Genomic DNA, 9,175 nt, shown 5'->3' on the forward strand with positions numbered 1-9,175 from the left:
CTAAAGAGACATAGTCAATCGCTCACACTATATTTCTGATTTTTTTGAGAACAAATAATTTTCCAGCAGGTTATAGGTACAAACATTGAGGTTTGAATATAAACATTTGCTCGATAGTTGATAGCTGAGTTAGAAAATAGCACAAGAACTGATCAAAAATCTCTAATCTCAAAATAAATTTTGACCAGAGCAACAACATGTGCGGCCAAGTCGAGAAGTAGTAACAATTTGCTGATGTACAGCACGGCCTCAACTTTTGAAATACTCTGGAAGCTAACCGGTACTTCCAAATACTGGGGTAGATCACGCTCTAAGCCAATTTTTTGTATGCGTTTTGACGTTTCCAGGCTTATCCGCTTACAGCTCGCCATACAAATGGCAAGCCAAGTTAAGCCTAGGAAAGAAGGATTAGATTGGTTTCTCAATGAAAGTACCCAAGTACCCAAAACCCAAACTCGACAAATGTCAAAAAAAAGAATTTTGCTAGCTGGTCTGAGCCAGGTTAGGCCATGTTTCCCGTGTGCGAAAAAGGTAAACAATTTTTTTTAACGAAAACAACTAAAAAAAGATTATTTTAATAATCAGACTTGTATATTATTTCATTGCATTGAAATTAAAATTAAATGACTAAACTTAAATCGATTTTCCTCAAATTGTAGTTTACAAAAATGATCCCTTGTGTCATTCTTTATGTCAAAATGCTATGTCCTTTACGAATCTGTACAGAATGATACTGCCCGGTACCTGGATTATTTGGCAGATACAGGCTTAAAGCTTAAGCTTTCTAACTTTTGGGATGATTTACCCCCCTATCAGGAAAAAGTATGACACGACGTCAACGAACGGAGTAAATGGTTACCATTCCACCAAAGCCATCGCACATTGCGAGGATCAATTTAAATTGTTCGAATTACAGCAATACCAATCTGATATCCAATAGATTAAATGGCTTACGATAAAAAAAGAGTAAAACCAATGCGCATCAAGAAATGCGATTGCAAAAAAGAAAGAAAACTAACACATAAATTGCTACCGTATTTCATCGTCTATCGCCTTCCCGACACGGTTTCAGTCGTGACTGGTGACGCGTGCCGCGGGAAATAAATAATTGCCCGAAAGAAGCGCTCTGCAAAAGGGAGTTCCTCCCCTTTTTTCCTCCCCATAAGTCATGACCGAGATTGCAACGTACCCACCAGGAACGAAGAAGATGAACGATATAATCGTGGGAAGTATGATTAAACCCTTTGGGAGATGGAGCTTAGGAGCTTTTGGACAACATTGATCCCCAACACCCTCCAAAATTGTATTACTTCAACGACATACACTTCTAGTGCCCCGTTTACCTCTAACACACAGTACCTAAACCTGTCAGGAATTGTGACTTGTGAACAAACATAATCAAAAATTATCTTTCCAACGATAGATTGTAATCTTCTTACACCGATTACAGTGCCCACAACGTACCACCGGAGTTCGATTGCTTCCACACGATACCGGAGAGGTATGGCAAACCCGTACCTTCCCCTAGGGGGGTTAATTTCCCGGCGATTGATGAAGTCTATTAAAGGCAATGGGCCACCGGTCGGTCGGCTTCCAGAAAACCCACCGTCGGCCGGCGATCATCAACAACGGAGAGCTACTTACACTCCATTATCCGCAATAGCTCACCCTTGCTATCCATCTTTCTATCTATCTAGCTTTCCGCTGATTGCTTTTCCTACCTTTTGCAGACCGGGGAGAACGAACGTGCACTAGGCCGGCCATGGGCAAGCGAGTGTGCGCGCGCGCGCCTGGGCCCAATTGTTGTGTTTTTCCATGACGGAATGAAGAACCATCCGCAAAGACCGTGCTCCGTGCAGCCAAGCGCAGGCCGGGAGAGTTGGTGCAAGGTGGGTGCGCATCGAGAAAGTTACGGACGAACTTTCCCATGCACTTATCTACGTCGCTTGCGCACCCACGATCGATCCCGCACCACGACGGTCGGGTGGCCCAACGATAAAGCCACACATTTCCCTCGCTGTGTTGGATACCTTTCATCATCTTGCCACCCGCGTGTTCCCTTCCATTTTAGTGTAAGCGAACCTGTACTAAAACTCATCCACAGACCATTTCCGTTTTTTTTTTGTTGTTGCGTTTACTATGTTTACTATGGGCAGGTGATGAAAAATTGAGGTCGATCGGACACAGCGCGCGCACGAACCACCGAAAGGGGAGAAAAACGAATTGCTACAAAAATGCATTTTGCAAAACACGTGCACACGGGAGTGGGTGCATTTGCAATGTCTTTTCCATCCCTGAGAGGGGACGGGGAACAGAGATTCGGTAGCTGCGTCGAAGGGAGTTGGCGATGTGCATTTAAGGGCCGCCCGCACTGTACAGGGCCCTGATGAACTAAACACAGCCAACGAAACAACTCGGGCGTATTAGGAACGAAACTCAGCCGCACTTCTATTGGTGGGAGCCATAAAGAAAATAGAAAGATTTAAGACGATAAAAAGATCTCCTGCTGTCTCATTACAGTCACGATGTGGACAGATGAGAAACGACTATTAAAAGGCATTAAAGTAAGGCAATTAAATGTCGGTGTGCTATCACTGCGGAGATTGAAAGAAAGCAGACCCGTAAGATGTTAGACAACTGAAAAAATGTTAAGTGCTATCAATGCTAACTGACGACCATAAGTTCACTATCATTTTTGTAGTTTAACCATTAGAAAGCGCTAGTGGCAAATATATGTAGCTAATTCTTGATGTACAATTGTCCGCTGTTTTCTTTGTGGCTTCAATCATTTATATAGTAAATGCTGTTTCTTTCTTCTCTATACGTCCAGCAGATGACAAACCCACAGAACAATGACAACTATAATTTATGTCCACACAGAAATGTAACTGTCTGCAAGTAGCCAGCGCACGAAACAATGACCCACATAAACGGGAAGGAAGCGCCGTTTGCCCGTTCAATTCGTCTGACAATCGGGCGAAATAATGGTACCGCGGATCGAACGTGGTCAGGTGTATACGTCGGTGGTAGCCATAATCATTTCCGGTGCCAATTCCAAACAGCTTTTGTGCGCCACCCATCGAACTCCATAAATATGGAAGGTGTCATTTGAGATGGATTAATGGTCGCCAATAGACCCAGATAAGCAATAGTGCTTTCATCATCGTAATGCTTTATAACGTTTGAACAGTTGCCCTTCAAGCACGTGCTTACTCCACCAAATCAACACGATCGGTTTCTTTTGTCAGTAATTCTAGTTCATCGATCGATCGAGAGTGGATCTAAAAAGAAAAAAAATCATTAAAAAGTTACATTTGCATTTGATTGCTCGCCAATGCCACCGAACGTTAATATCAACCATTAAATCCTTACGTTCTTGTCATTTTTTTTGGTGCTCCCGAACGATCAAGACACTTCCAGCTGACATTAATTGCCGAGTAGCATAAGGAACTGCTTGTTTTTTTTTCTCGTGGAACGTTCTCCTCTCCTTCACATTATTCATCCTCCTGCCATCTAATCCCACCTGTGCAAGATACCAACTTGAACGAAAACACTCCACAATTCCCTGGAGTTAGGAAAAAAATGACAGCTTTCTCTTCTATCTCCAACGCGGTCGCCCAGGGGACGCGCGTGAAGATGAAAAATTGGGCATGAAATTAAGAGCTTTGCCAAATCGTTGCGCTCAGCGAAACATTCCCCCTACTGGATGCAAACCGCCTGGATAGATATGCATGGATGGATGGAGATGTTTTCCGCACTAATGAACGGGTGGCCTAATCATCATTATGATGTTGATTCGCTCGGGAAGGTCTCCCGCCAGCTATTAGAGTTTACCTGTGACTTTAAGGTCCGGAAATCGACGCTAATGCACTCAAGTGTTCCACGCCGGCTTACAAAGGGAGATCGGGCGATTTAAATCGCTATTTACTACGTAGACAACCCTCTGTGCGGTTTTCTTGTATTACAAAAGGTTATATATGTTTGCACTTTCCATGCTTTTATTAAAAAAAAACCATCAAATTGAACATCAATTGATACGGAGAAAAAAGAACATTTTAAGATCAGTTTTTGATTTTAATACTTTTGATGTTACAGGGTTTTTTGGATGATAAAACATCCCTTGCGCCTATGACAACAATCGCAATCTTCTTCACAGCCAGACACAGCAAATCGCGGATCTTCACAGCCAGACGACGATTGTTTGAAACATTTACAGTATTTGCCATGAAATTAAGCATATTCAATTCGATAAATGCAATAAATTTTTCTTCGGTTCAAAACAAGCATCGTTTTTCTTTCAAAATCTATCCTAGAGCGCGTTTATACTCGGCAAATCGTACTTCACTCATACCGTCATACTGATGTTGTGAAAAGGTGAGCTGCCGTTTTGATATCATGTGCGTCTACTTAAAACTGTCAGATGTTGTTGTGCTGTCTTCTATGGTCAAATGGTATAATGCAAAAGTTTCATTCATAATATCATTGCTCTGGTAAAACTAAAACAAAAGTTTATTGTTGTGCTACATGGATCTTTTGAGAATAGACATTTGTATTAATCTTCAACAAGGAGCCATTCAAGTCATTTATAAGCCGATTCTGAAAAGATCAATACGTGAATCATGAATCTCCAAAGATTTATAAACGTTTAGATGTTCAAGAATCCTCGGAAATGTATCCACGTTTGGAAAGTAATAAAACTTCAAGGAATCATAAATTTTCCAAAACAGTATTCAGAGCCTTCAGTCCCAAGTCTCCACATCCACCACTAAACTAGCGCGTTAACTGTATCAAACACAACTCAAATAACTCATATCAATGCGCCATATTATCACCTCAAACAGGCCCCACCAAGGTTTGAAGTATGCCCAAACGCTTGAAAGAGAAATTTCCCTCCTTTAACCTTGTACATCCGACACTCATACGAAAGTCCATAATTGATCATAATAAATCCATCATCATCATTCGCTCCAAAGGTGCTCTCCAAACACACACACATCACCTACAGGATGACCAAGTTCGACACAAAACGTTCCCCGTGGAGTGTTAGAAAGAGTGAACAGTTTTCCCATAGTACCGGGGAGCATTCGCATTAAACGCAACATCACGCAGCCCCAATTATGATCGATCAGGTCAGTCAGGTGATGATCCCTTTGCTCGCTTGTACACAGTGCCGGGGGGTTTTTGTGCAACTCGTCTCCGCTTTCTTCACTTTCAACTCCACGTCCCAAGATGCCTTGCGTCGTCGTGGTTAATTATTTTATTCACATTTACCTTCATCTCGTAAATCATCCCGACACGTTTGACCAAAACGGCGGCTATTGAGGGGTGAAGCATGTGTTGGGAAAAATAGTAATAAAAAAAACCAAGCAGGTTGAGGTGCCATAGTGTTCTGACCTCCGCATCAAGTTCCTGTGGGTGGCATTTGTGGTTAAGAGCTACTTTCAGACCGGTGTCATCACCGGTCGTATGACAAGGTGTCTGATTTTACGATAGAGTTTTACGGTGCAGTATCGCATAAAAACAGTACATGACATACACGACCGTATGTTTCGCACGTAAGGGATTTATGTGATAGTGTTGGCAAACATAAATGTACTCTATGCATGTTCTGTGTTCGGCCTGGGAACAAAATTTATAGATAGCTACAAAATAAAAACATTTTCTCACCGATACTGTCACTTTTCTTCCACACCTGGCAGACACCGCACCACACTGACGTATGGTGGGAATTCCAACAACGTTAAAACAGATGAACGATAACGTGCCGATAAAACAATCATGCAAGAAAATACAATCAAAGCTAACATATCTCAACCGATACAAATCTGACTGACTGACCGACCGACCCAATGACTGACTGATCTAAACACTGGATGGATGCTTTCCAAAGCTGATTTTCCCTGCATTGTGCAAAAAAAACACACACAAAACTGCATTCACTATCAACTCATCTACTACCCCCCAACTGGCAGCATCTCCGCTGCAAACAATCTCAGCAATGGAATCGGAAAAAAGCAAGGTCACCGGGTTTTTCACTCCTCCCACCCGACAACATCTCATCCATCAGCGTTTGCGAAGCGAAGGAAACTGAAAACGGAAAATCGCTACAACCTAAAGGAAACGATGTGCAACGGAGAGAAAAACACACGCAAAGCAAGGCAGAAACACAAGGCCATAATAATTAATTAACGATGCACACCCACTCGGGTGCCGGCTTTGATGGAGGAAGGCCACGTGTGTTTCGAACAAGCGTTAAAAAAAGGTTCAAATGAAAAAGGGAAAACATATTGCTTTTATGTTGCCATTTTTTGTTTCTGCTTCATTTGTTTTTATGTTTTTGCTTGCTTCATTCAAAAGGTTCATCTGCACAGGTGTGTCCGCATGTGCATATCAGTCAAAATACTCGTTGGAATGAAAAATAAATTTGCATTGTGCCGTGTTGCTTTTGCCTTCCACCAATTGGCAAAACAATCCAGGTGGAATTAAATAAATATGTGTTCAATTCGTGTGATAAACACATGTTTTATATCACACACGACTGAAGTGCATAACTTCATCGCATAACAAACAAAAATAATAAAATTCTCATTTACTCCACTTCTTCTTTATTCCCCTATTAGTTTGAGGCACGTGTACGCGGATACGTTCAGCTTCCAATGCAGAGCACATTTGCACATCCCTTGTAAAGTAAAGGGATGCTTCAAAAATTCCGACCACCTGGTACAGCTGTTTGAAAGCATACCAGCGGACGGGGACAGGGTAAAAGAAAAGGACACACATCCTTTCTTTTGCAATGGGTTTGTCAGCATCAATGCCCTCACTATACGTTCACTGGACATTATGCTCCCCAAGACAAGGAAGGGCGAGCGAGACAGATCGATCCGCTCTTCTGCACCGAACGCTGTGCTACGCTAGCGATGCGTATCGCGAAGCATAGCAACGAAGCGACGTTAGAAAGAGAAAGAATCTGTTCGGTGTTCTTGTCGCTCGTGTCATTATTACGAAGCAGAGTGATTATAGCGTTCTGCCAGCTGAGTAAATGCAGCATTATTTGCACGTTTAATAATGTTTTATCCGGTTACGATATCACTCAAATTAATTTGAGGAAATTAATTTCAACAAAATATATATGAAGTTTTGTGAAACATTATATAAACCAATTTACCTCACAGTACATGACGGTTTTAGCGCTTTTGGGCCACAATTTTATCTGTAAAGTAAAAGAAACGAATAAAAATTATTGTTAAAACTATTTCATTAAAGAAAGATATAATACAGTTAAGTTTAGTTATTATATCAACTGCACAAAAAACGACCCCTTTCCCCCGCAAAACATATTTCCCTCATTTCATTAATCACATATAATCGCTGTCCCGGTGAAAACGGGAAATCCATTCCAGGAAAAAGCATTAATATCAGTTAAATGACTCATCCGCTAATGCTTCTCTGCTTCGAACACCCATAAAATGCTAACATGATGTTTCATCCCTTCCTTCGGCCGTTGCATGCGCCTTTGTGTCCTGGGTAAACGGCAAAACGATTGACATTCGCCGGTAATCAAAGCTGATTGTGAAACGTGCCGTGAACATTCTTACAGCCAGAGATGTCTATTCACACCGATCGCTAAGATGACAGCTCCTGCCGGCGTGTCTCATTAAAACGTCTCACTTTCTACACAAATCCGTCAAGCTATTCGGCTCCTGGAAAAGCCAGCACCACCCCGCTACAGTTGGTCACGAGAGATGCGAGCTTTTGTCGCTTTCCTCTATGTTGATGCACAATTTTAACTCTTAAATGATCATGCCTGCATATTTTTCTCGTTACTGTGGATAGAAAGTAATACGACTTGTAATCGTGCCGCACCAATAATAGTACTGATTACTGTAAAATCAACGCTAACATTGGGAACACATAATTAAAAATGATAATTCTGCAACACTTCGTCATGTAAAGGTTTATGGTGCCGCAGCCTCAATCTTGATAAACATCGCTTGTGCAGAAAAGACCAAGAAGATCCTGCCTGTCTGTGTGTGTGCCTTGGGCCCATCCATTTAATTGACGTTGACTTGAGCTATTGAATCAAAGCCTCCGGAGGCCAAGTCCAGCGCATCGCCGTCATGCAGAAAGCAAAGGGCAGCGCAAACAGGCAGGAAAAGCTTGATGATAGTTTCCCTCCCAGCACAATTTACAGCAACGCCTCTTCGGCCACCGGCAGAAACCTTTTGAGATACAACACGGCTTTACCACGGCAAGAAAGAAGTGACTATGCCCCGCATCCACAGACTGGCTGGCGCGCGCAAATATCGTGATTGATGTCGGAATGGAACAAGACACCGCCGCGAAGTGTAAACTTTTATCACCTTCTCTCCCGTTGCTTTCGTTTCCCTTTTAGAGAGGGGGGGGGGGGGGGGGGCAACAAACAAGACATGACACCATCAATTTTCCCTGCCCCTAAGATGGATGATGCTCGTCGCTCTTTTCCGGCCACAAGAATGGCAAATGAACCTCGTCCTCCCCTTTCCTTTGTATCTCGAGACCATCCGAGACGGTCCCTTATCCTACCCACTATCACCATTTAACAAACCTCCATTTAGCTAAACACGACCGCGGATATACATCTTGTGCTATTAATTCGCAATGAGAGTGGACATTTGTGGTGCGCATTCGGAAAAAGCTGGTTCGCGCGGAAACTCGTCTAAATGGAATTTAATTTATTCCAACTTGAAAATGACTCACGGCTGAGAGGTAAGCTGAAGTCAAGTAATGAAGCACTTTTGAAAGTAAAGGTATTTGTTGCGAATTCTTTGGCAATATGAAGATCTGGTGAACTTCCCATTTCTTGATTTAACAACCTACTAGGTCATGCCGGTTACCGCCATGCAGATTGAGGTTTTATAGAATTACTTTCACCACATAAGCTAAACATTATGCTATGTAAAATGGCTCAGTTGGTTTTAGTGTCCTTCCGAGTCCTGTCCTGAAGACCAGGTACAACAAAACTTACACGGGCACCGGCGAGATAGGTGAGATAGTTTCCAAACAAAAATTGAAACATCTGGAAACGTCTAAGGGATCCTTTGGATTTAATGTCTATTGATAACGTCTATAAAAATATATGCAAAAAAATATTAGAAATTTTAATTTAATTTTTCTTCATAGATGCATGAAAAATATT

General features: G+C 42.1%; 1 non-coding gene across 1 annotated transcript; it reads right to left on the bottom strand.

Annotated features, from left to right (window-relative positions):
- Positions 1-6,696: 6,696 nt before the first annotated feature.
- LOC128710525 (U4atac minor spliceosomal RNA) lies at positions 6,697-6,863 on the bottom strand. The gene has a single exon (XR_008409902.1). It is a non-coding gene; the product is annotated as a U4atac minor spliceosomal RNA (small nuclear RNA).
- Positions 6,864-9,175: the final 2,312 nt, after the last annotated feature.

This window comes from Anopheles marshallii, chromosome 2 (assembly GCF_943734725.1).
Source record: "Anopheles marshallii chromosome 2, idAnoMarsDA_429_01, whole genome shotgun sequence".
In the NCBI taxonomy this organism is placed as follows: Eukaryota; Metazoa; Arthropoda; class Insecta; order Diptera; family Culicidae; genus Anopheles; species Anopheles marshallii.